The sequence below is a fragment of the Crocodylus siamensis genome, chromosome 3 (genome assembly GCF_052110815.1).
Source record: "Crocodylus siamensis isolate JL-2025a chromosome 3, ASM5211081v1, whole genome shotgun sequence".
NCBI lineage: Eukaryota > Metazoa > Chordata > Crocodylia > Crocodylidae > Crocodylus > Crocodylus siamensis.
In genome coordinates, this window is record NC_143397.1 from 127,438,005 (window position 1) to 127,461,477 (window position 23,473).

Consider the following 23,473-nt stretch of genomic DNA (forward strand, 5'->3'; position numbering starts at 1 on the left):
TAGTAGTAAGAAACGAATTCCGACCATTGTTTCAAATAATGGTGAAGTCCTATTTCATTCACATTGTAAGAAGTAGGAATTGCCCTAACTGATCAGATCCACAGTCCATCTAATTCAGCATCAAGAAATCCCAATTATGGACTACATTATTCATTAGAGGCACTTCTAAGTCAGCAGTTCTTTTTAGGCTCCAGGGTCCTCTCTATAACATCTATGATTTAAGCAACACCACATTTAAAAAATAAATGTATATATTGGGGTATAGGTTGTAGGCGTGTTGGTCTAAGGACATAGGCAAACAAAGTTCTTTGGGTAAATTTGATATCTTTTATTAGACCAACTCAAATAATTGGGAAAAAAATTCCATCAAGGCAGATCACACACCATCTGCAGATGCTTCCTGAGCCTGACGAATGGTTTTTAAACCCGAAAGGCTTGTTAAGAAATTTTTTTCCAACTATTTGAGTTGTTCTAATAAAAGATATCAGATTTACCCTAAGAACCTTGCCTGCATTTATTGCAGAACTTAGCGCACATTTTATTGCAAGCACTTAGCTCCTCTCAGAGCACCGGGGCGGGAACCGTCATGAGTTTACCTCCTTGCACTGGAGCCAGCACAGCTAAACCTGAGCTTAGGTCTTTACTTATGGGCTAGGGGGAGGGGGAGGGAGGAGCAAGCACTTCTGTTCTAACACAGAGGCCACAGGGATAAGTGCGAGTCTGCACTTACTTCCTTGCATAGAGGGCCAGGTAGGGAAGAATGAGTGCTTATGTCCTCATATCGCCGGGCACTGTCAAAAGGGTCTCACATCTTCCTAGTTGAGAATGGCTCATCTAAGTCCACTAGTCAGTCTTTGGCTGTCCCATGTAGAATGAAAATTTCCTCCTTTTTATCCCAATTAATGTAACTGTAGATGTTCTCATTACCCATATAAATGTCTAATCCTTTTTTCAAGCCCGATAAGCCCCTGGATTCATAGCCATGTGATCTTGCCAAGTACCAATATTAATTGTATGCTTATAGTTTTGCTAGGCATGGTATGACACTGTGACTCAAAGCATATTGTCATCCATGCAAGTAGTGGCTTTAAAAAGAACATTTTAGATATGGATCAAAATGAGTATTCAGATTGTAAACCATAACTGCATATTAGACTGGGAAACGCTTTTCTATATTCTGACCTTGTTCGGCATTTAGGTCAGTTTCAATAAGCTTAAAATTGTTACAATTTCTCAGACCAGTATGAGATGGGCTTCCTAAGTGAGATAACAGTCAGATTAATTAACTTTTTGGAAAAATGCATTGAGCCCTTTAACTCTCACTTGCTTCTAATTAATTAACTTCAGGCAGATAAGCAGCAAGAAGCTGCAATAAAGGTATTAATTAGGAAACGATTAAAAGTAGTTGCCTTTATTACCTTGTTACTATCAATGCAACTGCACAAGAACCCTGCTGGAATGCTCCTGTGGTGAGAGAAAATTGTTGGGTACCTTTCTTCATCCTCACACTCCCCCTCTTACTATTTTCTGTGAAGTGGTTCTGCTGCCCTACAGAACTCCACAATTTAAATCACCCTAGGATGAATGAAGACTTCAAGAACACCAAAGAGGAAAAAAATCTAACTTTATTAGCTTCTCATATAAAAAAAAAATTCATTGTATGGGAGCAGATCAGTGGTCTGCATCCATCCTGTTCAGTAACTTGTCCCCAATTGTGTGTGTGTGTGTGTGTGTGTAAAATATCAGAAGTCAAAACTCCAGTCATGGCCCCAATGGGCAATATTATGCCATACAGGAAATGTATTCCTTAGCTTCAGTTGATTACATTATGTAGAAAATATGAGGGCATTTTTGTCTAATCTAGTGTAACTGCAAACATAATTCTTAGTCATGTAAAATAACCTGCCCGTGTAAATGCAGACCGTTTCACGCTCCTGAATTACCAGTGCTCCACTGAAGTGCACACCAGCCCTTTCGATTACAGTATAAATATCATTTCAGGTAGCTTAAACACGTTAATTAATTTTTAAATATGCAAAATATTTTCAGGAAACATATTACTCAGTTTGCAATCTCTTGTGTAAGCCTACTAATTAAGAGATCTCTCCAGTGAAAATGAACACAAGTGAGCTGTAAATTTAATTTGATCTCACATCTGCTATCATGACAGCCTAACCTCCTGGGCTCAAGGGCTGGTCAGGACTCAGGTGTTCTAACATTTTCTTTTTGTTGAATTTTTTTTTCCAATTTCAAAAAGTAAAAACAAAAATAATCCCTGCAGAAATTTTAAGCAAGGTGGACAAATTCTGTTAGCCACTTAGACTTTGTTGTGGAAATTCACGCATGCCAACATTTCAAAAGAGAATTCATTTCAAATACAGACTTGTTTCCACACCTTTTTTTCTGCTACTATTTTCTGTGCGAACAGGAGGAGGTGATTAATTGTTTATTGTATCATCATTATTGTGCTTAAGCACTGAAAAAGAAGGAGAGGAAAATTTTATATTAACTAAATTTCATAAAACTCTCTCTCTTCAGGACTGGCTGAAGGCTATTCTGAACCCACTTACTAACATGGGACTTTCGCTCAAGAAAATGGCCCTTCTAACCAAGAAAGCAAGCACTGCCCCTAGTACTATTACAACAACAAAGTTAAGGGAGGCTAACACCATACTTCTTGTTGAATAGAAGCCCCAAAGATGCTGCCTTTTCTATTCTCCCTCCCACTCTTCTCTTTGTCTCAAAACATAAATGTTGACTTGTCCTACAGAATTAGATCCAAAGCCATATCTCCCAACTCCCAACCCACTATCTTAACCACAAGATAGTAGGATATCCTTTCCATTGACTCCAGGTACTTGAATGCAAAATTCATGGGTCTAGATGGCCAGCACACAAGGAGATGCACAACCCTCTAGTGGTTATTATGGCACATAGTAGAGAGGGCAGTCCTTGGTGCAGGTCTCATTTTCCTGGACAATTTGTGCTTTTCACATTAGACAGTCATTGGGTAAAAAAAAAATCACACTGAGAGCAGAATTACTGGTTCACAGTTAAGTATTGCAGCCCACAGTTAGGTATTGAGGCCCACCTAAGATCCATGTGGGGCAACTTGGTATATGGATACACAAACAAGTTACTTCCAAATAAAGGAAGACAAAGATTTACTGGGACTCTACAGTGTGCCAGCTGAATTTTCCATAAATATACATATAAATGACCATAAAAGCTTTTATCTTGCAGTAAACAGAAGCTGACCTATGGCAGCTCAGCTCTCTTTCACTGAGCGGTAAGCTACCATGTGTATCTGTCGTTTACTATGGGGCACACAGCGAAGCACATGTAAAGTCTTATCCTTTACTTCACAACAACTTGTTCGCATGCCAAAGCCTTACCCATGTTGAAAAGAGAAGCAGAACAGCAAATAGTCTCTCCGTTGTATGGATGGGGAACTAATGCTCAGAGAGGTTCAGGAATAATACAAGATGGGGCAGAGAGTTAGGCACAGAACCTAGGTCACCTGAATTCCAGTCTTGTGCCTCACCAAAGCCTATTCTTCTGTCAAATGAAAGCACAAAGATCTTGTGCACTCAGATGGAGTTATTACTAAAAAGCACTGGGTTCTGAAATCATTTGTCACTTGTGATTGTTGCTGTCCTGAGAGCTAAAAAAATCTTGAAAATGGAAAGGACTGGGGTGAGCAGATGAAAAGGTTTTGAACAGACAGAAATGTCTAGGAACATCTAACATTTTCCTAAATCAGCAGGATTTAATCAATAATGAATGATCCATTCTACAGACAGAGCTCTGAACTCTCACGCTTTACAAAAAATTCTCCACTTGGATTGTCTCAGCATTTGCTAGCACAGTTAGAAACTGCCCTTGGGTGCCTCCAACTGATATTTCTTACTCCCCTTACAGCCTCCCTCCTTACACTTCTTTGCACTTCCCTTTTAACTGGTTACTCTATCCATTTTTCTCTTTGTGTCACATGAGGGGAGTACATGAGTATTTATGCACTCCTGGTAGTGGCAGCTTAATGAGGTAGCATCAGGCTTTGATGCTGATGGAAGCAGTGGCCAGGCCAGCAGCAAAGCAGCGGCTATTTTTGCAACCCCTGCAATCCCAATTCAGCACCTAGGGCTGGTACCCCAGTTGCTCTTCCTAGCTACATTACCATTTTAGACCTTCTTTCATGCTTTCTTTTGCAACTGGCAAAGCATCTCTCAATACAGAAAGTATCAAATCTACCAGATTCCTCTTTTAAGCCCAGTTCTCTTACAAGGCTTCTTCATCTTGAGTTCACTGACAACATCATACAGTTTTCTGGGTTTAAATAAGACTCATCTATGAAATTTTCATAAATGAGAGTGCAGGCCAGAGGCAGCATCTTCTGCAAGAGTTTAAAAACTCTCTATACAGAATAGCTTTTTTCAAGGTTGAATGCACTGACTTGAAGTGGGGATTACGGAAATGTGGTGGGACGCAACGCATGATTGGGCAGTGAATGTCAAGGGCTATAGGCTATACAGGAGGGACAGGATAGGAAAGAGAGGTGGGGGCGTGGCGCTCTATATTAAGGAGGAATACACATCCTTGTCAATTAGCAAGGGGTCAAGGGAGGGGCACTCTGAAGTGCTTTGGGTTAGAGTACAAGGCAGTCGAGGGGAGAGGGACTTAACGGTGGGAGTCTACTACAGACCTCCCAACCAGGGAGAAGAGCTTGACCAGGAATTCTTGGGTCAGCTCACAGAGGTAGTGAAGGCTAAGGATGTGGTAGTCATGGGGGACCTGAATTTCCCGGACATCTGCTGGGAAGAACAGTCAGCCAGGTCTGAACGCTCATGTAGGTTGTTGGACAGAGTGCAGGACCTCCATCTAACCCAGGAGGTGCACAGCCCCACCAGGGGAGATGCCTTGTTGGACCTAGTCCTGGCCATGGGTGATGACCTGGTGAGGGGGCTGTGGGTGCTCGACCACCTGGACGACAGCGATCATCGCCTGCTGGAATTCACCATCCAGTGCAAAGTGGCAAAGGCGTGCAGTAAGGCAGTGGCCCTAGATTTTAGGAGGGCAGACTTCAACAAGCTAAGGAGGATAGTTGGACAAGCACTGACGTCCCAGAGGGGAGGGGAGCCAGGTGTCCAAGGAGAGTGGTCGCTCCTTAAGGAGACGATCCTCCAAGCCCAAAGGAAGGTAATCCCAATGAGGATCAAAGGGAGCAGGAGAGCACACAAGCCTCCGTGGCTCACCAAAAGCATCTGGGAATGTCTCCTTGCTAAAAAGGAGGCTTACACCCAATGGAAAGAAGGGGTCATCACCAGGGAGGACTATTCTGTAGTTGCTCGGGGATGTAGGGGGGTAGTTAGGAAGGCCAAGGCAGAGCTGGAACTGGGACTAGCTTCCCAGATTAAGGACAATAAGAAGTCCTTTTTTAAATACATAGGGGGTAAAAAGAAGGTCCCAGGTAATGTGGGGCCCTTGCAGGACACGATGGGAAACTTGGTCGTCACACCAGACGGCAAAGCTAACATGTTTAACGATTTCTTTGCCTCTGTCTTCCTAAGTAGGGACCAGAACAGCCACCTCTCTGCTGGGCCCCCCTCGGGCCCCGGGGGAGGCACACCTGGGCCACGGGTTAGCTAGGATTTAGTTAGGGAGCTTCTGGAGGGGTTGGATGTATTCAAGTCAGCCGGTCCGGATGATCTCCACCCTAGAGTTCTAAAGGAACTGGCCGAGGTCATTGCAAGTCCCCTGGCACAACTTTACAAGCACTCGTGATGCTCTAGTGAGGTACCAGAGGACTGGAAGAGGGCCAACGTGGTCCCCATCTTCAAAAAAGGGAGGAAGGAGGACCCAGGAAACTATAGGCCAGTTAGTCTTACCTCGATCCTAGGCAAGCTTTTCGAGAAAATTATGCTGGCACACATCCAGGAGGGGCCAGCAGGGGACTGCATGCTTAGGGGCAACCAACATGGGTTCATCAGTGGCAGGTCCCGTCAGACCAACCTGGTGGCCTTTTACGATCAGATCACCAGATCACTAGATGCAGGGGTAGCAGTGGATATAGTCTTCCTGGACTTCTGGAAGGTTTTTGACACTGTCTCTCACCCCGTTCTCATTAAGAAACTGGAGGGCTGTGGCGTAGACACCCACAGAGTTAAATGGGTCGCCAACTGGCTGGAGGGCTGCATCCAGAGGGTGGTAGTGGATGGGTCCTTCTCAACCTGGAAGGACGTTGCCAGTGGGGTTCCGCAGTGCTCGGTCCTCGGGCCCGCACTGTTCAACATCTTCTTCAGGAATTTGGATAAGGGGGTAAAAAGCACCCTGTTCAAATTTGCTGATGACACTAAGATGTGGGGGGACGTGGGCACACTGGAAGGATGCAACAGGCTACAATCAGACCTAGACAGGTTACAAGGGTGGGCAGACGAGAATAGGATGGGTTTCAACACAGACAAGTGCAAGGTGATGCAGCTCGGGAGGAACATCCAGCACCATACCTACAGGTTGGGGAACTCCCCTCTTGTCAGCACAGAGGCGGAAAGGGATCTGGGGGTCATCATTGACTCCAAGATGAACATGGGTCGGCAGTGTGGAGAGGCAGTTAGGAAGGCCAACCGCACCTTGGCATGCATCCACAGATCCATCTCGAGCAGGTCCAAAGAGGTGATCCTCCCCTCTATGCGGCACTGGTTAGGCCGCAGCTGGACACCACACTTCAAGAAGGATGTCAACGGCATGGAGAGGGTCCAGAGGAGGCCACTCGTATGATCAGAGGACAGCAGGGCAGGCCCTATGAGGAGAGGCTGAGGGACCTGAACCTGTTCAGCCTCCAAAAGAGAAGGCTGAGGGGGGATCTTGTGGCCTGTTAGAAACTAGTCAGGGGGGATCAGCAGGCATTGGGGGAATCACTGTTCCCCCGAGCACTGCCAGGAGTGACCAGGAATAACGGTCACAAGCTGGCAGAGGGTAGTTTTAGGTTAGATATCAGGAGGCGCTACTTCACGGTCAGGGCGGCTAGGGTCTGGAACCAGCTTCCAGGAGAAGTGGTGCAGGCTCCTACCCTGGGGGTGTTTAAGAAGAGGTTAGATGAACATCTTGCTGGGGTCATTTGACCCCAGTACTCTTTCCTGCCATGGCAGGGGATCGGACTAGATGATCTGCTCAGGTCCCTTCCAACCCTAGAAACTATGAAACTATGAAGTCAATGAAAGGTCAGCATGCACCACATCTCATAAAATCCACAAGGATCAGAAGTCTTGCACCATATCTCATCTGACTTCTTGCATGCCAGAGGCTACTAAGCTTTACCCAGTTACTTCTCTATTGAGCCCAATAGCTGGGTTTGGTCAGAGGCTATTTTCTAGAGAAGCACCCTGTCTTGATCTGAAGATATTAAGGGAAGGAGAATCCAAGATTTTCCTCGCTCATCTCTTCTATATGGATTTGCATAATTAGCTCCACAGTAAAGTATCTCCATCTACATGTGTGGAACTATAAGGCTGGGGTAAACTAATTTACTTCACTGTGAGTTAGTACTGCTCGATACAAGTACTATCCTATGGCAGAGTTATTTACTCAGTCGAAACACACACGTAGATGATAACTGGCTGGGGCATGAGAGTGCTACAGTGTGGGGATGCCTACTGGCTAGCCCTGCACTGGAGCACCCTCATTCCCCCATCACCCCTCTACAGCATGTTGAGCTGGGCAGGCGCAGCCCCAGACTGGCAGGTTGACCCCTCCAGACCTCTGGCCAGCCAGGGCTGTGCCACCTTGGCTCAATGTGCTGAGATCCCAGATGCACATGTAAATGCAAACTGCACCCAAGCTTATTGCATTGCATTAATAATCACATGTAGATACAGCACACACCTTCCTTTATCCCCTCAGGGGGCCACACCCCCAGATAGCAGCTCATCCAATCAAGAGTTTAGAGTGAATTCTGCAATCACTTTGAGCCATATCCATGGATCATAGTTTGTCCAATCAGAAGTTCAGGTTGAATGGTCCAATCATGCCAAATTTCCTTTGTTGCAACACGTGGAAGCATAAGCCCAACCGGACAGAGACCAGGCTGTAAGAGAGTCTGATCTAACACTGTTACATATGTTTTAAAGTCCTTTGCTCTCTTAGACTTCTTAAGCCAGATCAAAACAGATTATACCTTCTTCCAGGGAGTGAAACTTAAAAAAACCTCGTTACCTGCACTGTTTTGTCATTAGGACTTGTGTTAATTATTCCCAGTGCATTTAGTCCCTCCTGGGATATTCTTGAGATTACCCATTGTGCCAGGAATACTATAACTAACAAGCCAATGAAGATGTATATATCTATAGCATTAAAAAATCAGAAGTCTTTGAATATTCAATGATTCAATATAATCTTTCACTCTAATGAAATGAACACTACAGCTGTGGCTTTAGGGCACATGCCTAGGCTGTGAGTATACCCAAGTTCAAATCCTTGTTCTGCCTGATTCAAATGTGGGACTTCCATAACCTAAAGAAGTGCCTCAGGCACTAGGTTTTGATCACTCTAGATATATCAATGCTTTCCCTCTATAGCATTTTCTGCTAGAGACCAGATACTGGGCTAGAGGGACCATTGGTCTGACCCAGTAAAACACTTCTAATGAGATCATATATATTGTTCCTCAAGCTTCTTTGGGCCAGTAATTTTTTCTTGGTTTTGGCTCTGATCCTTTGTGTTAGATGACAAGCTGTACCCTCAGCAGGTCCACCTGGTTTCAGAGTGGCACCATCTGCAAGGGTCAAGGTAAATGCCTCACAGGAGGCTAGGCCTAATATATAAGCCCAGGCCTTTCAGTTGGGCTTTGACTGTTCAGTGCTTCACAGCCTGTACCTGGCCCCATCAGGCTGGCTTTCTGCTCCTCCTCACCCTATTTGGCTGGTCCTGGATTCTCTGGCTTGTGACTTATGGCACTGCCAGGACTGTAACTTTGGATCTTGGATTGTTGGCTTGGATTTGGGCTTTCTGATACTGACCCTCTCAGGGAGGCTCAGCACTTGGTTTAGATTGTCCTCTGGCTCAGGTATTTATCTACCCTGTGCTCCACAAGATTCCTTACAGCCACTCTTGCACTTAGAATCTCAAGGCTATCTATACTTGAGATCATATACATTCAACGCATTTTATTCTACAAATACAATAAATGTCTTGTATTGTAACCTCTTGTACGAAAACTTGCACAAAACTTGACACCCGATCAAAATGTTATCAGAACCTGAGTCCCCCTCTGAATTGCAACAAGTCTTGAAACATGCTTTGCTGATTTGCTCAGGACTGTCATGAGACTGAATTACTTGCTATGTAATGAGAACTATTTTAAATTAGGAAAGAAAAACATTTTTTCAACAGCTTTGTTTCCATTTCAGTTCTTTAAACTGAAACTAAGATTCATGATCATATCAACCTAAATTACCTTTTTGTTCTAATAGATTTTAGAAAAGTCTAATAATAATAATTCATAGAAACAGCAAATTGTTCTATCTACTGCTGTTCACAAAAACATGTTACATTCCACACCTGTAAATGAACTTCTAAAAGAAGGAATTTATATTTCATTCCTCTTGTGTTGCAAGAACCAAGTGACAACTATTATACTGAGAGATTTAATTTAACATGATGATCTTAATTCCCAACTGGGAAACAGAGAGCATGCTATTGATGCTATTTATGCTCATGGAACTTCCAGTCCTTTGTTCTTCTTTCCAGGTCAAGAACACCACCAGCAATATCAAATAGCCAGTTGTGCAGTATTTCATGCCCTAATTTCTTAAGGAAGCTAAAAAACGCAAGACAAACTGAAAAATTAGCCAAACTGCTTAGACTCTCAGAAATGCTGTTTCCCAAGCTATAATATAGGAAAAACATGTACATTCAGGTGCTTTTACTTGGAAAATGAAAATCTCCAACAGCTTAATCAGTGAAACAATGGCCTTGTGATAAACATTATTTTGCCCAAAAAGGCTTATTAGAAAGCAAGAGACCAGGACACAGATTTTGGTTCCATTTTTTTTTAAAGATGTAAAAGAAAACCATCCAGAGCAAGAACCCAACTTCTTGAATCTAAAGAAGCATCTAATCCAGGGGTTGGCAAAATATGGCCCATAGGCGTAATCTGTCTTGCAAAGCAATTTTGTCGGCCTGCAGCAGGTCTCTTGGCTTCACCCAGCCCAGGTACGGGGGACAGCCCCTTCTGCTCCAGAACACCGCCTCCAGCTCACCCATGGGCCCATCCCCAATAGAGAGTTTTGGTAAGTTGTTCCATAGGAAGGGGTGCTGACCTGGACTGCAATGCCTCAACAAAACTGCCCATTTGGCCAGAAGGCCAAATAATTGCCCACACCTGCTCTAAACAATTAATTATGTTCAATAATATTATTTTTTGTAATACAAAAAAATGCAGAAAATTCTGTAAGAAACAACTCCTATTTACTATAGTGCATATTTTAGTTTTCTTCTCTTCTTGTTATGCTTTGTTTGTTTTTCTGAGCATAACCAGATTAAAACCAGAAGTAACTCAAAAATCAGTTTGTTGCAGTTTGAGGTGTGGGTAGGCTCTAATTTTTGTCTAAATAGCTCCCTAACAAAAAAGAGATGATCAGAGATGGATCCAATTGGTCAGGGAAAGGGGTTGATAGTGAAGTTGCACCACCTCTTTGATCTCTGGGCCACTCAATTTACAACAAATTGTTCTGTAGGGACAGCTGCATTTCTATTCAGGTAGAGCTGAGGAAGTCAACTGACTTCAGGGCATATTATTATCTACTTGTTTCACGCTAATTTCTTTACTCCGTAAGTGTTTATGATCCCTGATTTTCCTCTAATCGAGCTCTCTTCCTCCCTACTGTTATCCTAGCAACTCTGAGTAACGTTTCTCTGTTCACCTTCCAGCATGTCCAATAAGGGGGTACCACCATATAGGGACCTCTTCTGGGTGGCTTTTTCCCTAGGGGATTCAAACCCACAACAAATCAAAGACAGGGAAAGAATGGGCAGGGCTGAAGGCAGGACAAGCTGTGCTGTGGCACAACAGTCAGAAGTAAGTTGCAAAAGTTAGATGATAAGATAGGTTTCTGCAGGAACCCTAAGTTATACATTGCAGCATATGGAGGTAGCTGTGGGGCCAGTGGCATAACCAGGGTGGCATAAAGCAGACCAAGAGGAGCCAGGTAGAGGTGGTGCAACCACAACTGTTTGTTTCTGTATTTTGAGGGTAGAGGGCAGTGGAGGCCAGCTGTGAGAATGCTTTGAGCTGGGGGGGTGGGGCATGGCATTTATAACCCTGCCCCAACCTGTCCCTTTGTCAGGGACCAGGGCAGGGGGAACTTGTTGGGAGATGATCTGAGGGAAGAGGTTTCTGGGGGTTTTGAGGGGCTGAATGGTGGTGAGGGAGGAACCATGGGAACCAAGAAACTTTTGTGGGGAGGAGGACCTGTAGGATAGAGGGATGTAGGATGAGGAGAGAGTATGACATTATGTGGATGGGAGTGTGGCATTATGGGGATGAATGAATAGTGTTCATTTCATTACAGCAGATGGGGTTGTGGGGATGAAATGAGGTGTGAAGGGTTGGAAGCAAGAGAGACTGTGGGTAAGGGAGACCCTGGAGATGAGGGCTACAGTGTGGTTTGGGTGCTCAGAGGGATGCGAGGAATATGGTGAAGGGACAGGAGGGTGAGGGGGTTGGTGGAGTTGGGTCTGTGCAGAATGCAGTGGGATCAGGGGGCAGTGAAGGGGAAGGGCAGAACACCACGGGACATGAAGGGGATAGCAGTGTGCTGGAGTTTGGGGCATAAAGGAGCAGGGCTGAGCATGGGGGATATGTGGGATAACAGGGAACAGAGTGGAGCCAGGAGGCATTTGGGGTGGCAGGGACAAAGCACAAAGGGCAGTGAGGGGCACTTTGGAGCTGTGGTGAAGTGTCTGGGGGACCCACATGTTGGGGTTCAGAGTTCAGAGTTCTGTCTGTCCAGGCTGGGAAGTAACAGCTGTACTCCCCTGGCCCCAGGCGTCTTCCCTTCCCTGGAGCTGGCAGTCAAACCCTTCACCCACCCAGCTCACTTATATTTGTTGTTGCTCCGATCTTAACAGAATAACAGCCCTAGGCCCCTAGCATATTAGTACATTTTCTAACTTCTTCTGAATTGAAGAAAAGTGTGTTGTGGTATGTAAGGATGCACTACACCTCCTGCACACTCCTTTTCAGAATCATAGAACTGCCCATGGAGACAGTTACTTGCTTCATACCATTAATAAGCTTCTAAGCCTTTCAGATTTATGCAGATTTTTCAGAAATGACCTATTTGTTTCCAGTTCCTTAAAGAAAAGTGTCTTTATTACAAAAACACCTACGCAACTAAGTGCCTTTTGGCAGCCTTGGGAAGGAAGCCAAGGACAGAATATTTGTGGAGTCTGAGATAGACTGTCATATAAAGTCCTTCTGGATAAGAATTCAGGCACTTCAGTGGGGCAGATTCTGTACTAAAACTACCCATCTGGTCTAGTGATAAACAGAAGATTTGGCCTGTACTGTGTTGTCAGTTACAAGCACTATATGGACTGGACAAAGGAAAAAAAACTTATTGTTAAAGCATATGTTGATCCTCTAAAGATTACCTATTTGTTACTATGCAGGTGAAAAGACAGCCTAGATCAACATTACTAGAACTGAGCCTACAAGAGCTCTGAATGGTAATGGTTCACATAACAATATTTTCCCATACTTAAAGTAGTTTCAAATATTTACAATAAAAAACTATGCATATGCTTCAAAAAGGAATTACTACAAATTAAGTAGCCATGCAACCGGGTGAAAAAATGCTTCATCCCTGGAAAAAAATGCAAACTCCCTTGAAAGTGAATAATCCTGGTAAATGATGTACAAAACTCCAAACCTAATGTTTGCTAATTAATGAATACATTGTTGTTGGCCAAGCTAATTAAACATAAAATGCTAACATCTAATTTTCTCTCTGGGGACTGTAAACTCTTACTGTATGGTCATCAAAAAAATTAATTCCTAGAGCTCCACTAGTATCACTGCAAATGGAAGTCAGTGGAGCTGCGAGTTTACTGAGGTGGAAATTCCTTTCATTGCAAGTAAAATCATTCTGGAGTTTGAATGGCACATCAGGGAAGAGAGACTGCAGTGCAAGAGAGTTCTGCCATGCAGACATCATGTAAAATGATAAGCTCCAAATCTCCATCAAATGGTTCCACAGCCAAAAGGAAAAGACAAAGTTTCACCTTCCTGAACATCTGTTGTTTACTAATGAAGGTTGACAGAAGAACAAAGATTCAAGCACATATTGAGAAATGAAAAGCAAGGTCTTTTCTTTAGGCAAGGTCACAAATCTGTTTTACTGGACCTTGCTTGATCAGGTTAGTGCAGTAGTTTTCACCCTTTTTAGACTCAAGAAATCCCTTGGAGAATACCAGCTCTTACCTTTGACTCATATCTTGATTAAAGAAAGATAATAGAGCAATTATTTCATTGCAAACAACTCAGACCACAGCAGGTCAGAATGTTTTTGACACTGTGGATTCCTATTTTAAATCATTGGGTTTATTTTCTGAATTAAGTGTAGGTATTTGCACACCTAGCAGTGCTAATAATGAGTAGCATGTTTAAAAGGATATCATTGCACCCTGTTTGAGCATCACTGAGTTAGTGGATGGGCTCTTTAGATCCCCCATTGCCTAATACAACTACTGTTCTCTTTTTTTCTGTTCATTTTATCTATCACTTTTCTGCTCTGTTTCTCTTTCCCTTTATAGTCATCAGCTTTCTGGTTGGTGATGATGGCTCGAAAATGGTATTTAGAGGTTTGCTTTTGGGAATTGGCTTGTAGGTAAAGTAGATATTTCATTAAAACAATGGTCCAGGCCAATGGCAAGGGTTAATAGATTTCTAAAAGCCTGTTTGTGACAAAGTGTCCTTCCAGGCACACTGTATCTGAAGCCAGCAAACACACAGGCTGGGAAATTAAAGATATGTACCATACTGTTCCATAACATGAGATAAGGGGCTCTGCGGCATTGGCTAGGTCACAGTGCCCAACTGCAGGGCCTGGCATTTCCAACTTTTGTGAACAGACCAAATTAGGAGGCCCAGTAAATAACCAAATTAAGATGTGTGCATGTGATGGGTTGGGAAACAAAGGAATATGCTGACAGGACAAAACATAGATGACAGTATGATGACCCCAGGGAGACCAATCAATGATGCCTAGGAATGAAGAGTATTCAGAGGGGACAAAGGATACAAAAGGAGGGATTTCAGAGCAGCAAAGAGTCCATGAAAGGGGAACCTGATGCCACCATGGAAAGAGGGCATAGCAGCAGCCTGTCTCACCCACCCCACTGGGGAAGGGTGGGCCTCAGCCTTTGATCTCGAGGCTGCTGACATCTGACATTGAAGAAAGAACCTCAGGGTGAAGCTTGCATACTGGCCAAATGTACCTTCCCTCTGTGACAGCTTTAGGACTAGTAGCTATAGAATTGTTTGCATTATTCTTATCTGCTATCACTGCGTATCAATGAAATTTGCCTATTATTAAATGGAGCGGTTGTGGTCAATCTGAGGATTTGGGTCTGCCCAGAACAAGGTATCTGGGTCATAAATGCACTGCCAACAGGCAATACATTTTTTCTCTCATTCATTCTTTGCTTTGTTACATTTTCTTTTGTGACTTCTTTCTCAGTGCTCTTCTTATCTGGTAGATCTGTTTTCTGTACGTGCAGACACTTACACAGCATGTCTTCACTCATTCCAAAGCAAGGTAGCTGCCCCTGGGGTCAAGCATCCTTTCATGCCATTCAAACTGAAATCCAGCCTGTAGCCCAATGCATGCGATTTGCTCCTGTAACCACCTTTACCACTGGTCACTAGGGAGAAACAAGGAGGCAAGTGGTTTGCTTTAAAACAGCTACATGCAACTTTACCAGCAGATGCAGGAGGAGACTTATGATTAAAGACCTATCTACATTGTGGTGAGATGAAGAGATTTTCATGAGCTGCTTGCAGCACATGGAGCTGATTTTGTGATTTTTTTTGCAGTAAGTCCCCCCTCAGCAATGATTGGCTAAGGGGACCCAGAGGCCATGGCCCTCACTGCTGATTCACAGAGAGAGTAATCACTCATCTTCTGATCTTGCATCTGACTTCTTAAAAGATGGTGCCAAAACCCTTCTGCTTTCCTGACTGGTGCCTTCACTGAGTCTATGTCATTAGCTCAGCTTCTCATTAGCTCTCTCTTAAGCCATGTCCTCCATGGCTGCAGGGATTGCCACACTTCCTTTGTATTCCAGAAAGCTTTTATTTATTAATTTTTGGTTGATCCCATGCAAAATTGCAGGAAATGCCATTTTTCGCAGTGATCACGGAAACCGCCTTTTTCATGGTTTCTGCAAAAATTGCAAAACTGAGATTTAAGTAGGTATGTGATGTGTATGGAAAATGAATAAAGAATCCCATAGCTTTTGCAACACATGCAGGTTCTCACCTATGCTCCAGAACCTGTCCAATGTCCCTCAGGTTGAATTACAGATTTTCCAGGCACCAAATAATTCCTGCATTTGGTCTATATTTGACTGCTGATGAAGCAGATAACATTACAGTCTTTTGGAATTATTCTAGTGTATTAAAGAATGGGGCAAAGCTTCTAGAGCTCACATCACACAGAAAGTCAACTCTAGATCAGTGGGTTCCCAATGTTCAGCAGTAATTGACTGACAAACCTTTGTAGCAGTCATTGTTAAGGCTAATGATTTCCTTTGTAATGGGCTTAATAGGCTGACAGAAAATCCAACTTTGTTCTCCATCCAATGAATACCAGTGTGCCAAGCCTTTTGGAAGGTGCCCAGTTACATGAGCTGGCCTAAAGTATTTTATCAGACACAGAATTCTCCCTCAAGCTTGGATTAAGCAGCTGGATGTTCCTTATTGCAACTCTTATGGCATATGTAATGCATATAATGTTACATCTGTGAACATAAAGATATTGCATTTTATTATGCACCCCTCCTCTCCAAGCATGACATCTGATGGTTTAGATGGCTTTCTAAAAACAAAGCTTTGGAAAGCCCTGGTCTAGATGGTTACAATGACCCCTGCTAGCCTTAAAATATATGACTTTTTGCTCTTATTTTACCACATGCATCATGGGGGGGCAGGTTCTGTACACAATTACCTTAATAAAAGATAACCCTAAACTAGGAATAAATTGTAAAAGACAATAAAATCTAGAAATAGATTTTATTATTATCTACAATACCCATTAGTGCATTAGATCAAATGCATATAGAACTGAAGACCTTAAGTTACAAGGCATCAACCTATCACTATCTGACACAAATTAGGAAGAAGCTGTCTCTGTGTATAGGTTATTTCAGGATTGCATACTTTTGAGATGCTAGCTTCTTGCACTGATTCCTTATCAAAAGGCAGAATATCAGACTACACAGGCTGTTGGTATTACTCAATTTAGCAATTTCTAAACTATTTCTCAAACAAATATTAGAGAAAACGCTCTCCAATTCGGGAAATGCCACTCACTAAACTTAAAATTTAACCAAAACAGGGGCTCTTCCCATCATCCACAGGCAGGAAAAAAACTAGCAGTCAATGGAAGTTTGCTGTATTTTTATTTCAGGATCAGGCCCATAATTTGAAAAGATTTTAGTTACAAGCCTCTGTTTAGGGTAGAGGGGAAAAGTGCTAGAAAAATTAGATCCAATAGGAGATCAAAATGAGTCAATTGCTCATCATTGTGACTACCAGGTTCTAACTTACAGGGTAGCATGGTGACAGCACTACTAGAAGCTGACTGCTTAGTTAAAGAGGATTTGGTAAGAGACAGAAGCAAAAGGTCAATAATGGCATAGAAAGAAGAGCAGGTGAGGGGACAGAAACTGTAAAATAAGAAAAATCAAAGGAAAAATACTTCAAGTGAGACTGCTCTCCAGAAGCAAGCTGAATGACAGGAGAAGTGTCAAACAAAGAGTGAATGAGTGACAGAAGTGTCAAACAGACAACAGAAAAAGAGAATGAGAGACTCAAAAGAATTTGTTGAGACACATGGAGAACTGGGAATTTCACTAAAGGAGTAGCAGAGAGGTCATTTTTGCTTTCCTAGTTTTCATGTATAAGTGGCATTTCTTTTTCTCCTGTATCTATTTCTGAATGTTAACAAAGGTCTTGGAGACCTCCAATACTTTTATAAAAGCAAGGTTTCATTAAAGAAACTTATCTGCACTTCTCTATAAATTTTAGATACAAATCCAAAGACTTTTTCTCGTCAGAGAGACTTACACCTTGTAGAAATGAAAAGTGAACCCTTCCTGAAGTTTGTTAGAATGAGTTCTTTTCAACACTGTCCTAATGCAGAAATGTGCAAGATGTAAGTTTTCGCTTTACCAGCAAGGACACAGTTATGTAATCTGCAGGTGAATGAACTTGAGGAGCAAATCCCACAGCAGAAAACTTCTTCACCAAAATTTTTTGTCACTTACCCACCTTCCTTTTCATCTAGGGCACTGATAACTTGAGTATTTCTTCTCTGACAGCACTACGTGAAAAAGTAATAGGTCTTTGTGACACACATCATTCCAAACTGTTCAAAACTTCATACATCAAAAGCCAACACCTTAAATTCCCACTAGCCACCAACAGGTAGAAAGAGGTAGTTAGCTGTATTAGTTTGAACACCGGGAAGTTCAAATTTATGGCTGCTTACAGACATAAAAGGAAAAAAAACCATTGCTTTACTTTAAGTTTGGAGTACCCTGCACTGAGCGCAGAGCAAGCACAGAAGAGGCGTCACATTAGCTTGACCCAGCTCGCCCAACATCTGTATAGATTGCACAATTCAATCAGCTATTAGATAAAAGCATCAAAAAGCCCCACTGAAGTGTGCAATATATACAGACAGTGAGGAGCCAGGTCGAATGAATGTACTTCATCTTCCCATAAAGCACTGGGTTGTTTGGTTTTTTTCCTCCCATGTCTGTCAGCAGACTATGAATCCCATCATACCTAATATTCAGTTAACTTCAGATTCAGACTAAGACTGATCGTTCCTGTGGGTTTATGGCTTATTTTCCTCTCCCAGCACTGCCCCACTCCTGCCCCTTCCCTCCATCCCCAGCATCTCTCCCTGCTTCCCTTCCTGCCTTTTGTACTGAAATCACTCTTTCCATTTTACACACTACTCTGTGCATGTCCTTTCACAGCAACTGAAGAAGCAAGCTTTATGCTATATATATCTCTGACTTAGTCTATAAAGTACAAATCTACCCAGCCTTCTACCAGTAGATAGCCAAGCCAGCAAAGACAGCAATAACATCTGAACCTATCAGTGAGCATCCCACAACTGCTGTCCCTCTTTTCTGTGTTTTTTAAGGACCAACCTGATATAGAATCCATCATGGTAACCTAAGGTCAGGGTGGCAAAAATGTCTGAAAAGAAATGGGTAGGGTCTCCTAACCACAGGGATGTAACAAGAAATCTCGGCCACTTTTGGTCCTTGACTGTCTAAAGCTGGATGTAGCTTTAACAAGAAGGCCAGATGCCTAAGATGGGGGAACCCATTCATTCATGTATATCAGTAGTGTCTCTGTCATGGCTTCTACCTGCTTTCCCTAATCTAGCTTGTCAGTCTTACTCTGAGTATGGAATTAACTGAATCAAAGGTGTGGTTTGACTCATAATTTTTTACACATTTTTTTACTTTATTAAGTAGAAGATGTGTCCTCACAAAATAATGTACTTTTTTCTTACAGGTCAGCTTCCTTTGCAGCTGTTAGTCCTGAATCAAAAGAGAAAGTCATTTAGGGGCTCATGAACAGAGGACCTTAGTCTTGTTCTTGACCTTAGTATCTTGCTCATTATATAATCAGAAGTGCTTAATTAGAACTTGTTAACTCCGTACCACGGTAGCTCAAGATAAGAGGGTTTACAGTAAATGGACAAAGTGTCTTTAGCTCCTCTCATATTATGCTATAATTTAGCATTGAATAAACTTAATTAAAAAAAAACCATAAAAGTGATAAAACACAGAGCGCTGTTTTGTCATTACTTACTCTTCATTCTCTCTTTAGAGTGAACCTGCAGTGAAATCCATTCTCCGAGTGCTTGTGATGCTTTTAAGTGTTGCAGTTAATAGAAAGCAGACATGAATCAGAGATTGCTTCCTTAAAAAAAAAAGAGTACATTATGAAGTATATTCAAGTATCTGAAACTAATATTTTCATGATTTTTTTTTTAGTTTAAGCTGTAGCATTTAGGAGAACTAAACGAACAGTGATCATAAAGACTCCTACTGACAGAAAATGTAGGGATATTGCACAAACAAGAACATATGGTCCTCTGACAATTACTGCCACAGAACATTTTTGCTTCATGGCTGCAGTACAGGGACAGATGAATTTAGAAGCTGACAAGTAAAGGTGCCAGCAACTACTTCAAAATTACATTTCTTACCGCTCTTCTCTGGAACTCAGAATTACCTTTAGGAGGTTTTGTCCTATTATGCTTTTCAAAGTCATTTCTATTTATTGGAACATCTTGTGTGTATTTACAGAGGATAAACCCAGCTAAAAGCACATAATGACTCATATCTCCATGAGGCCATTTTTAAAAATTTTGATCCAGGTACCTTTCTGCCTAGTACATAATACAAATAAAGGACCCAATTTTCAAGGTCAGGCACATGGAGGTGTTTGTGTGCACTTGTGCACACAGCTATCAAGTGCTTAATTTGAGGTTATGGCTAGCCAGACCTGGGCTAAGTGAATACCAAGAACTAATTTGAAAACACTTCATTTTGAATTATGTCCCAGAATATGGGCCAGATTTTCAAACACAATTAGATGCTTAAAGATGCAGGTAGTCAACTGGTGGAGTTTTCAAAAGCAACAAAATGCATCATGAACCTTATTATTTATTGAATATTCTCCTACATGTCTTCCTGAATTTTTTGGCCCCTAAATACCTTTGGAAGCCTGCCTTTATTTCCCTAATTTAGATAATTTGTCACAATATATTATACCAATAGGTTTTTGTGATAATATGGCTGTGCTCTAAAGGAAACATCAGCCACCATCCAGAAAGGTGACCCTCTAAGGGGAAACACTGAAGTTATTACTATTAGGGCCACTGTAGTTTCTAAAGAAGTGACATAGGGTCTTGTTTTATTATACAGACACTGATATTATTCAGATCTTACAAGCTAAATAGACAAGACAGGCTAAGAGGAAGCAGAGATGCAGAGAGGGAATGTGGTTTCCCTAACATCCAGCCCAGATTAGAATCCACTGCTCCTGTACCCCAAGACAGCACCCCACCTACCAGACCATAATATGACAGAGAAAGGTTTTGCTGCAGTTTCTAAAGAGCACTGACTTTTGACTTAGCATGACTAAGGAAGAAGAGTACTAGGAGCCCAACTTAGGTGAATAGAGATATAAAACTGATAAAAACACCATTAATTTATGACCAACAAACAGACATTGAGTCTATTCATCTGACTTTTCATGGTCAAGGGAGGGGGAAAAAGGCCTTGCAGCGTCTTCTGATGGAGCATAGAGTGGGCTGAGGCACCTTATAGCACAGAAACTTCCCTATCATCTTTTCACATCAAGTCCTTAGGAGCAACATTTGTGTTGCATGTTGGTCTCTGTAGTTGCTTCAGCAAAGTAGTTGCCTAGCAATCAAGATGTGAGCTTGAAAATCTATGAAAACTAAACAGAAAAACAACTGGGTTAAAAACAGCACTTTTTGCACACAAAATGGTTTAATTGCACAGGCAACATTTTCAAAAGTAATTTAACTGTTTCCCAATGTACAGAGTTGTTAGAAGGGATAGCATTAACATGGCAGCCTGGGGGTAAACCCGATTTGAATGGTGTGCAGTACTCACTTGATATATTCTTCAGCTACATATTGCAATTTAAGCTCTTTAGATTAAATGTTCAGCTGAGAACAGCTGGCCTCAGACTCAAGCATATGCCATTTGAAATACCCTGACTGTCAGTTGAACTGGAGAGGAACCATGTCAGTCCACACTACCGATGCCTGAGGGAACCTAAATTAGTATAGCATTTAACATGTGAAGGAGCTGCAGTGAGATATCCATCAAAGCAGAATGAGAATTAGTTTGACTTGCATCTTCTTCTGGTCCCTGGGTATATAATTTATACAAATTTGAACACCTTTAAATATTGGAAGAGTGGGAGTATGTTGCCTTAATGGATTTTAAGCAGGATGAGTTTCTGACACATTTGCAGTTTGAGAGAATCTAGAGTTGATGGCAAAGAAGTGAATCTAAGTAATGTGATCAATGTCATCAGATGCCCCAGAACCACTTTGGCAGCAAGCAGCCTCCAGGCTACTGGAGCAGACTGTGATTCTTGTGTTGTGAACCAGGAGAATTTGTGCTGCCATGACTAGTCCACATGCCCTAAAGATTTCCTTACCTGGGGGATATCTTTCTGTGGCCAGTTATACCAAGTGTACATCTACTTTGTGCTGGAGGACAATGTACCAGAATAAAATTAGAAAGGACTCCCAGATTCAGGACAAGTTGTTTAGACCCCAATGCATATAATGTACACCAAGTAAGACTAAAAGTGCAGATAGTTGGCAACAACACATTATGTAAATAAGCTATTTAAAAATACATTGCACAGTTGAGACCTCTCTCATTTGTTCATCAGTTTTCTAAGAACAATAAGAAATAAAACTACCAATTTATGCCATGTTACAACATGACATTTAAACAATACATGTAATCATCAGTTTGGGTTTCATATCTCCTGCACTGGCACATGAACAAGATAACCCTCTGTACTTGAATATTTTTCCAAAGTAGAAAGAAACAAGTATTTCCCAAACAGTTGTCTGAACACAAAGCAACTACATATGGTTACTGAGCAGAAATCTTAAAAAATATCTAATTGATATGGTGTGGAAACTTTAAATGTCATGGAGCGTATAAGAGCAAAGAGCACATCATAATACAGGATGGTATAAACATTTTAGCTGCATAGACGGTTGCATTATTTAGAAATCTGAGCCATATATGTCATCAGAGAGGTGTTCCCATTTGCTTGCAACGCATGTAAAGCACTGCCTGGCAACCACAAAACATGCTGGTGTTAAATACCAGTACTCTGGTTTTTGAAAATCCATGAATTAGGTTAGTTTTCTGACCATACAAGATCACTCATGGAACACCTTGAGGTCACAACCTTAACTGTGCATGTATTTGAAGCAATAGCATTAGAGCTGGTTGAAAATTTCTGAATCTAGCAAGTTGATTATATTATTTTATTGAAAGTCCTTATTTGGATGAAAATGGACAAAAAAACAAACTACCCAAAAATACGTACCTTATTTGGATCTGCCGTAACAAACACCGCTTAATCATTTTTGTAGTCCTCCAATTATAAAGTCAGATAGACAGGCTTTGAGATGCTGTACGAGGCACATGCATGCTCATCTGGACGTGCCCGGGTAGTTCAGATGGTATTTTCCAGAGGAGGATCCTTGGGTGAGAACACCCTTCCTGATCAACACCCCCTCTCCATACAGGCCCAATCCTGCTCCCCATAAAACTATTGTAGATAGCAGAACCCCTTCCAAATTCAGTGGGAGCAAGACTGTGTACATCTGAGAGCTGCAATAGCTCAAGCACCTCCACTGAAAAGGGAAAAGATGAGAGTCTGCAGTTTTCAAGGCACAAAATAAGATTTTATAAATCAAAGTCGCACAAGGATAGTACATAGCGTCACATCCAAAATCCATTGTAGTTAATGGAAATATTTCCATTGGCTGCCATGCACTTTGATTCAAGTCCAAAGACAGTAGTTATTATAATACACTAAGGAAACAAACTAAAGTGTTGGTTGAAAAAAACAAATTGAAAGGGGAAAAGGTTAAACAGGTCTCTATAACATACTTCACAACACAGCTGGAAAACAAAGTGTACTTCTGGGCGTCACATAGGTGAGATCAGACTTGGCTATATGTACTATTACATGTTACAAGAATTAATTATATTCCAAGGAATAACAGATAGGAACTTGTGGTAAAGACAGGCTAGAAATAGTTTAACAAACTGTTCCTAGAAAATGATGTTTCGCAGTCATTTTATTATTTTTAAAAGGTGTTTTATAACCAAAATTCTATAACCAAAATTGGCAGCCTGTCTTTTTCTGAACACCTGGAAGACAATGAACAAAGGAACAAGAAAGGTCAACATATTGCAAGAGGAGTGAAGCACTACTACCATATTTAGAGAAGCTGCGTTAGCAAGCTAAATTTAGCTGTAGGTACGCCACAGTACCTAGTGTGCTGGCTGAATGATATTCTCATCAATCATTTTACGTTGCTTTTTCACAGAGTGACCTTTTGGCTGTAACACCTGCTTTCTCTAAACC

The 23,473-nt window shown here is 41.9% G+C and overlaps 1 long non-coding RNA gene across 1 annotated transcript in view; it reads right to left on the reverse strand.

Moving 5' to 3' along the window:
* Positions 1-22,608, reverse strand: part of LOC149868784 (uncharacterized) — an 81,080-nt gene extending 58,472 nt beyond the window's left edge. The window contains exons 1-3 of the long non-coding RNA XR_016441029.1: positions 22,424-22,608; positions 19,115-19,225; positions 17,545-17,600 (exon numbers count right to left, since the gene is read on the reverse strand). This is a non-coding gene — a long non-coding RNA (uncharacterized LOC149868784). The remainder of the gene's footprint in view (positions 1-17,544; positions 17,601-19,114; positions 19,226-22,423) is intronic.
* Positions 22,609-23,473: the final 865 nt, after the last annotated feature.